This window comes from Triticum urartu, chromosome 7A, assembly GCF_056163025.1.
Source record: "Triticum urartu cultivar PI428250 chromosome 7A, HENAU_Tu73, whole genome shotgun sequence".
Classification (NCBI taxonomy): Eukaryota; Viridiplantae; Streptophyta; class Magnoliopsida; order Poales; family Poaceae; genus Triticum; species Triticum urartu.
The window spans coordinates 690596811-690605770 of NC_141879.1; the positions used below are offsets into that span (position 1 = coordinate 690596811).

General features: G+C 41.0%; 1 long non-coding RNA gene across 12 annotated transcripts; it reads right to left on the reverse strand.

The window, feature by feature from the left end:
• Positions 1 to 3087: 3087 nt before the first annotated feature.
• On the reverse strand, positions 3088 to 8694 carry LOC125524867 (uncharacterized). Of its 12 annotated transcripts, none has more exons than XR_015610527.1 (11): positions 8241 to 8690; positions 8006 to 8146; positions 7807 to 7874; positions 7348 to 7716; positions 7194 to 7267; positions 7036 to 7109; positions 6702 to 6939; positions 5755 to 5839; positions 4835 to 5020; positions 4490 to 4619; positions 3088 to 3708 (listed from the first exon to the last, which is right to left on the reverse strand). It is a non-coding gene; the product is annotated as an uncharacterized LOC125524867 (long non-coding RNA). The 12 variants fall into 12 exon arrangements; XR_007290993.2 differs by having other exon boundaries at positions 7348 to 7445; positions 7612 to 7716; positions 7807 to 8146; XR_015610528.1 differs by having other exon boundaries at positions 7348 to 7445; positions 8241 to 8689.
• Between the last annotated feature and the right edge of the window lie 266 nt (positions 8695 to 8960).

The following is an 8960-nucleotide window of genomic DNA, read 5'->3' on the forward strand; positions in this document are numbered from 1 at the left end:
TCAGACTAAATTTAGACCCTTTTGTGCGCTTTTTCTTCTGATCTTTTTTATGTGTTTCTTGTATCCTTTTCTATTTTTTGTACATTTTGCTAATTTTGTTATTTATTTTTTCATTTGTTAAGTACATGATGAACATTTTTCAGATACATGTTGAACATTGTTTTAAATATAGGTTGAACACTTTCCTGGAATACACCTTCAACATTTGTCTAATGCAAAAACTGAACATTTTTTGAACACACATTGAACTTTTGTTATTAAATCCCACGAACATTTTTCAAAGTTGCAACTCATTTCTTAGGTGTTTAGATTATATTTTAAAATGCCACAATAATTTTCTCGAATTGTATGAAATACTTTTTGAAACTTACATAAACATTTTTAATATGGTTGAAAAGATTTTCAGAAAATTCACTAACATTTTTCTAAAACATGTGAACATTTTTTAAATGACACGAACATTTTTGAGTGGTACAGGTTGCACGAACAAATTTTTATAATCTATAAACAGTTTTCAAAAATGTCAAGAATGCTTTCTGAAAACTTGTGAATATTTTTTTAAATGTAACGAACATTATTTTAAAATTATGCTAACTCATTTTTACATTGCATAAATATTTTAAAAATCCACGATGAATGATTTTAAATTTTAAAGTAAACTAAAATTAAATAATTAATTTGGGAAATTTATGAAATATAAAAAAATTGAAAACGAAAAAAATAAGAAAAAACGATGAGCAAGCACACCTATGTAACGAACCCACATGTTCCTAATGGGCTGGCTCACTTGAGGCCAGGATACCATTTGTTCAACTGCGGTGGGCGATACAAAGTAAGATTGTCGAGTAGTTTTACGGGTAGCTACTAGACAATGGGAGGAATAATACACACATGTTGTGGGAGCTAGTGGGAAAGCAATTAAGAGCAAGTACAATAAACTTATGTAAACAGGCCATAACAGTTAAAATATTATTTTTCTGCTGACATGGAGGGAAGGGAAGAGGAGACAAAAGAGGAGTCGGCTACATAATAAAAGCGAGCTACAACACGTGCTGTTAGGCATTATGTGAGAGAAGGTGGGCCATGTGTTAATAAAATTGCACATCTTTATAGTATCTAGCTATTGTACTTGCTGGCTATAAGCTTGACTATACATGACATGGCAACACATATATTCATCAACTGGATGTAAGGAGAAGGAGGTTCTCTCATCGCAAGTAGGCGTCATAGCTCCAGCGAACTGTCCCAACTCTATATTTTGTCTCTTGCTCTGATTACCTTGACATCAGTGACAATAATTGGAATACTCTATAACCCTAAGCTCCCTAGTTTTAAAGGGCTCACAATCAATTGAGATTTACAATTGAAATTGGATCATCTGATTTTGACAGAGTCATCAATTTCTAAAAGCTATCTCATTTAATTGTGTTATACTATACACCATGCTTTCTAATTTTTAACGCCTCACAGTTAACTGAGGTCTCCAGGCAAGGACCGGCATACCCAAGCTGAGATGCCGCGATTTGGACACCATCACAATCTTGATGCTTTGGAGGTTGTGGAAGGATTGAACTCTAGAGTTTTTGACCAGGTGGCGAGTAGTGCCGAAAGAGTCCTGGATCTGGTGCGGGAAGACATAGCGGTGTGGCGTACGGCTGGATGCATTGAAGACCTGGGCTATTAACAAGCAGAGTGGCAGTTCGTGCCTTGTATTTTGAGTTGGGCTAGTTGGTTGTTTTATCCCGGTGTAATAGCTAGTTTGGTTTGTGTCGTCATGATGTCCTGCCAGCCTGGAGCGCGCCTGAAAAATTCTTAAAGTCGTTTGGTTACTGTCATCATGATGCCTGAAATGGCCTGGCCTCAAATACCATGGGAAGTGATTAGCCTCGTTAGAAAAGCCAGGGATGTGTTTAGCCTGGTCCAGACGTAAGAAGGGGAAAGCCTGACGGTTGCGGAGCTAGCAAATCACTGGGGCAGGAAGGAAGGGGGCGAAACACAAATCATCAATGTTTTGGTGGGTGGGGTGGGGTGTGTGTGTGGTGGGGGGGGGGGGGCTAATGCTAAAAAAAATCTAATGTAAGCCTCCCTAAGAAATTCTTCAAACATTGATCCAAGCCCACCCCCCCCCCCCCCCCCCCCCCCAACATAGCTCTGCCACTGCTGCCTGCGTCGGTATAGAACTGTACATCCAATATGACTTCATAGGCTAGTATTTTCAAAATAACTCTTTCAGGCCAGGCCAAGAACCAAAAAACCTATAGCCCAGGCTGTCTGGCCAGGCGCAATAATTTTGCAAAGTTCAGTGCCAGGTCAGGCAGCGGAAACCCATGGACACAAACCAAACTAGCCTTAAGACTCTGGTTTTCAGTCCTAGTTTCGCCTAGACAAGCATCTTGTACTTCGCTTCTTTTCTACATCTAATAAAGATCGTCCAACGGCCCTTCGATAGGACAAGGTTGTATGCCCTTGTGAGTGGCGAGGCAAGCATGTTAGTTTATTCAGAGTCAGGCCATAAACTATACTCCCACATCAAGTTGGTGGGAGTAGATCACAAAACCTTGTAGTAGTAGTTAGGATTAATAGGGTTGTGAGAAAGCAACTTGGATGTATCGATCCCACATCAAGTTGGTGGTATCTCAATCATGTAAGATCAGAACGCGTACACACATCTTTGCATAAAGCAGCCAGAGAAATCAAGGCCAGAGGGGCTATGGGTTATAATACTGGCGTGTAACCCAAGCGGATTGTTTATGAGTTGCTCTGACAGGTAGTACTGATTCTGCTGGCCACTACTCTACAGACTTGCTCGTGGTTAGCTACTTGCTGAATGCGGCTGTTTACCGCAGCTTTAATTTGACTAGTGGATGGGGCGCGCCCGTGGCACGCCTACTGAACAGTGCATGTGCGGTGCCAGGTTGGAAGCGCCCATTCTGCTGTCTTTTTCTTTATTTGCTACACAGATGCATGTATAACTGACAACCTTGTTAATCAATGACAATAACCAAATCGTTAGAGCTAAAAGTAGATTAAATTTGGTTTAGTAGCAATCAACTGTATGGTGCTGGTTCAAAAGGAAGGGGACGCCAATTTTGATCATATCATACACTTTGTAGATACTGTCCAAAACCGACGTAAGAAGCACACTACATTGACGTATGTACGACTCTAACGGCCTTAAGATTCACACTACATTGAGTATATATAGGTGGCAATGACGGTCAGCAACGATCTGTCTACAGGGCGGTGAATGATGAATTCTCAAAATAAAGTACATTGGAGTTGACCTGACGACGGACTCCACGACGAGCTTGTTGAGGAAGAGGTCGTCAGTAAGGCGGTGCTCCCTGAGGCCTTGAAAGTGTAGCGAACAGCGGAGCAGCAGTGAGCAGGCCTCCATCTCATCGCCCTAGTGAGATCGGGCGGCAAGTTCTCAAGCTTCCTCCTGGCCTACAAAAATATGTTCCTCACCAAGAAAGAGTTGATAACATTGTCCTGTTATCAATTCAAACGATGGCTAACCTAAATAATAAGAATGATGCATTCCAAATAGCAAGAAGCATGTGGAATAGAACCAGCCCAAGTGTGGCAACAACGTGATGGCAATAATAGGAAGTGGAGTGGAGTGTTGTGTCTCCTCCTCCCATCATATTCTCTCAACGCGTCACATAGCACGCCTGAATACACATCAATTTTTGGAACATAGGAAACCTGCAATGCAAAGAACAGAAGTTGTTCGCTTCTTCAGCTACCTACGAATCAAACTTTGTTCCTAGGATGCACAACCTATACAAACCACTAATTTTGTATGCTACAAACTACTGTATCTTGAAGCACAATCAACATGCATGAGCTACCTCCTAGTAACTCATAGATGGATTATTACTATGTGACAACAATATCTTCCTTACATTCACACTCGATCCAAACTAAAAAAATTGAAACAAAGTGCAGTGAGAAACTAATCTAGCTAATAGACAATTTGAATGTTATATAAGATCTGCTGAAGAGTGGGGATCTGTCTGACGCATTTTATTCACCAAAATACAATAGATGTATTCACCGAAAGACTGTTGTGTTTAAGATTTATAAATCCATAGCAGCAGCAACTGAAGTGGGTCTTTGAAATTTATACTATAGCACCTTCCAATAAAATGAAAGTTCATCCTATTGCATCCAGGAAAATTATATGGAACTTCTTGCTTATTGGAAGTCCTATAAGCTGCTTCCTGATAAATACTCCCTCTTAAACATCCACATTTCCATCATATTCAACAATAATAGGCATGTATAGGCAACAGTTCCAGAGTTCAAAAGACAAGCATATTTGCACTCATATTCACACTTTTGGCAATGGATCTTTGAATTAACCACAAGAGAAAGAAACTGAACGATGAGTGATTCAGAGAAGCAGTTTTCTGTGAACTCCTACTTCTGAATTGTGGACACTACAAGTTGTACAACGAACATACTGAATGAGATGCATGTATACCAGCAAGGAGGGCGAGGTGGAGATTGAGGCGGGCTATGGAGAAGCCCTAGTTTCCAACGTGGCCATCAACGGACTTGAAGTAGCAGGTGGCGGCAAGGGAGTGCGGCTGCATATACCAAAGGCTCTGCATCTGCAAAGTACCCAACAAAGGTACAAGTCATTAAATCAATGAACTAACGCCCCTAAAATAACTAAACAATTTAATTGCAAATAGATAATGAGCAAATACTACTTCCAGTTGAGTTTAGCTTATATATCCAAGACATAGAAGTAGCATGCTATAACAAAAAATTTCTGGAAAACGAAAAGATGCCTGTAAAAATGAGAGGATATGTTATTCAATACCTTGTATGGTGTATGTGTGACTTAAATGTGTGTTGACAACCATCAAAAGAAGGAAGGTTATGCCAAGCAAGCTATGACAGTGACACCTAGAACAGATAAGAAGCAGATCACCATTGTGAAAGAAAGACCACTAAGATATAGCAGCATCATGATGTTGCTTCTCTCCATCGACTCTGGACCTGATACCTGCAGCATAAAAATACTCAGAAAATGATGGCATAAGAAGGTTACCCAGCAATAGAAAAGCGGACTAATTATAGTCGACTGTATCTACTTGGTTGGTTTAATGCTGATCCTTGGTTAAATTGATGTACTAAATAATTAAGAACATAGGCATATGATTTTTGTACAATTTAATTATTTTGTTGTATGCAACTTGGGCTCGCTTGCTAAGACCAAGAAACTTCCAATAAATTTATCTGTACTAATTGACTCCATGATACTAACTGTATGCTATTGTAGTTGATATCTATGTTATACATACATGTTCAGTAGACACGTATCGTGAGTAGATAAAGTTTGGTTTGTATTTCTTTACTTTAAGCAGAAAATATGGCCTTGTGTACATGTATTTCCATTCTCATACAACGCGATATATTAAAACGAATAATCATGTGTATGCTCTAATATCTTATGCACAGTGAACTGGAGCACCTCTTCTAATTTTAGTTGTAAGTACACAAGACGTTTCCGAGCAGGACATAGTTTCTTCAGTCTACCTCTCTTTTTGTTTACTTTCATATAACCTACACTCATAGACATAATGCTAACTGAATACACCATACTTGATCCAGAAATCTCTTCTGGAGTTGTTGGGAAAGCAAGAGAGAGCCTAGATGCAAAGCCAAGCTAATCCATGTCAAAGCACAGTAAATAATGCATAAGCCAAACAGTATTCAAAGACAATCCAGTGAACTTACATCCTTAGCTCGGTTGGATCTTGCTTTGGTATACTGTTGCTCTAACAGGAGCAATGCTAACTTCCAATCATCAAGAGGAGCAAAACTGGATAAAAATATAATTCACGCAATAGTAAAGCAATACAGAGTCAGAGAAAAAAAATTTGAATGCACGGTTGAACATCCTACCCTCTAACAGTAATAAAATCCCCAATTGGAACCTTTCCCTTTCGAAGCTAAACGGCATTCAAGGCGATGCTTTCAGTAGCAACGGAATCATGGGGAGTAGATACTAATTAAGGATCAAATATCAAACATTAAGGAGAGTATAATTCTAAAAGAAAATTGGCACAGAACATCATCAAAACTCTGTAGGATTTGGCATGAAAGCAACACAAAGTTGAGATAACACGAAGTGATTTTAACCAAGGTAGACACTTCAGAGCAATAACATCAGGAAAGCCAAGCTATGGTTATTCCAGTGGAGAACACAAAAAGCACCAAACAAAATATTAGCATAGCACATGGGCTCAAAAATCAAGCAACATCTTCCAAGAACATGTATGCCTCTACATCGATGATGATTAAACACCAATAAAACAAAGCCTTTCTGCAAGGTAAGTGGTATAAGCATTCGAGTCAAGTTCATCAACAAATCTATAAGCCCAAGCCTAGTACAAATTCTAGAAAAGCGTAACAACAGCCTGGTTGTCAGAAATTAACTATAGTTAAAACCCACTAAATATGGTTGGATATAAATTAAGAAAACTTGTTTGCTTATAATAAATTAAAACATGGTTAAGAAGTTCACCTATCTTTAATATCTGTAATCTCTACCACATCCAGGCTTCTATGTCTGAATATACGATATTTTTTCAGAGAGTTTATGTGTTCCCTAATTTTCTGATGCTCCACCCATTGTGAATCTCGAGACTCGTGCTAAAGCTATGAAACCGATAGGGGCTTACCAGGGGACAAACGGACAATGTCTTCAATTCTGTTGGCAGCATGAACATTCTTCGAATGCAACGTCTGTTCTGGGTGCTTGCATCGTGGCTCCACCAATGGACACCCTACGGTTTACACCACCAATTGAGTGTCTAGCTAGGTGACTTCTTTATACTTTTGAGTCTTGGATGGATTTTTTCTTGAACCGTAGAGAGCTTCCTGCTCAGCTTTGAGTTAATCCTGGAGCTTCTTCTGATCCTGCAGTTATGCACATTTGAGGAATTCAAACTTTTGACTGAAATGCAAAAAAGATGCCGTAAGGAATTTAGATAGTAAAATGCAACTGCACAGTACCCTCTGTGTTTTCTTTCCTGTTCTTTGTCCTGCCAAACGATCATGTATTCATCCAGCATTGAAAGAAGGAGTACCTGCAAAATAGTTCATGAAAAAACCTCAAGGAAGAAAGAAACACAAACACCATTTAGAAATGAAGTATCAGTAAATGGACGTACGCCATCATATCATGTGAACTCTTCCTCTTTCATTTTCGAAGCTATGATTTTTGTGGTCAAAACATCTACAATTCCTGCCCAAGGTGAAGAAAATATAAATCACATGAAGTGGTAACAAAAAATAAGCAGTACATCATCTGAAACTAAGGAGTACCCAGAATCTTGTCAACCAAAATCCGATCTTTCTCGGCCCTCTTGAACGTGAGATGTGCCCCACTCCCAGCATTGTAACGATTGTCATCCTAAATATTCCTGATAAAGGGAACAATCAATAGTCACAAAAAAGGAGCAACAATTATCCGAAAAATAAACATGTGAAGCGCAAGTGAATATAAAATTGGCCAACATTCATACTTTGCTGTAATCTTCCAGCCAAGAACGAGCTAAATCATGTAAACCTAACTCCCCTAATCAATACCTCGAGGAAATCACAACAACACCCTTTGATGCAGCACTCACTTAGAACCTTCAGGGGACATGAAAATTCAAGCCAACAATGTATCCACCACTTGACGCACCAAAACTGCAGCTATGACTACTGGTAATGAGCATCTCGCCACGCGAGCTACAGTTTTTTCCCCAAGTACAGCCTACAGAGAGATGTGGGTCATACCTTGTTCTGAGCCCGGTCATGACGCCACGCCCGCAAATTCTACCATGGCAGTTTGTTTAGCTCAATTACTAAAATGATATACATAATAGTTTGAGAAAGTTCAGCACGATATAAAATTGAATTAGGGGCATCTCAAATGACAAGTTATCTTTGTCTCATGTCCCATTGACATCTTAAAAGGAATCACCAAAGTAGTTACATCATTCTTTTGGTTCTATTGCAGGTTCTTGACAAATTTCAATTCTTCATAGCTGTCCACGAGAAAGAAAGGGATTGGGTCACTTGGTAGGGAAAGATGGCCTGCACGCCCGCCATGGTGCTCCTCCATCACACCCGCAGCCTGCACAAACCAACCACACGGACTAACTTGAGAAATCCAGAAGAAGAAGAAGAAGAAGATGAGGGGAGGGGAGGAGGATGGAGGGCGTAAGTACCTTTTGCGTCTACGTGCTGCAACCCGTCGCCGGCGTCGAGGGCCACCACATCAGCAAGCACCGAGAGAAGGTGGCCGCCGTCGTCGCCTGATCCCCATCCATCCATGGGTGGGTGTGGGGCTAGGGTTTCGCCCCCATCCATCCATGGGTCGGGTCAGACCTCCATGGCCGACCACGAGGACCAGGTGGACGAGGGCGCGACGGTGCCGCTGCGGATCTGGGCGCCCTCACCTTGTCGCGCGATACGGGGCTTTCCCTCCCTTGGATTCCAAGAGTTGGGATAGAGATAGAAGGTGAAGGGCTAGAGCGGCAGCGCTAGGGGAGGAGGAGGCCGCCGGCGGCGGCGGTCGGATTGGGGATGACGAGAAGCAGTTCTCGTTTCTGGGGAGAGGAGGGGAGAGAAGGATGCGTGTGGCGTGACCCCCGATCTCCTTTCCCCTCTTACCCAATCGCTAGTTCGCTACCGCATTTTACTTTTGTCGTATCTGTGATGACGTGGCTATCACGGGGAGGCGCCCTTGATGGACACGTTAATGTTTTGGATTTGGCTATAGCTCCGATGATGCGTACCCGGGGAATTGATCCTTATTCTATCTTTCAGTTCACGTCAATGCATCGGGTGGCACTCTCCTAAGGCTGCCCGTAACGGGAGTATCATAGGTAGTATCATGCATGTCAACTAAGTAATTTAGATGAGGTGATATTTTTTTTGAAAAGGAT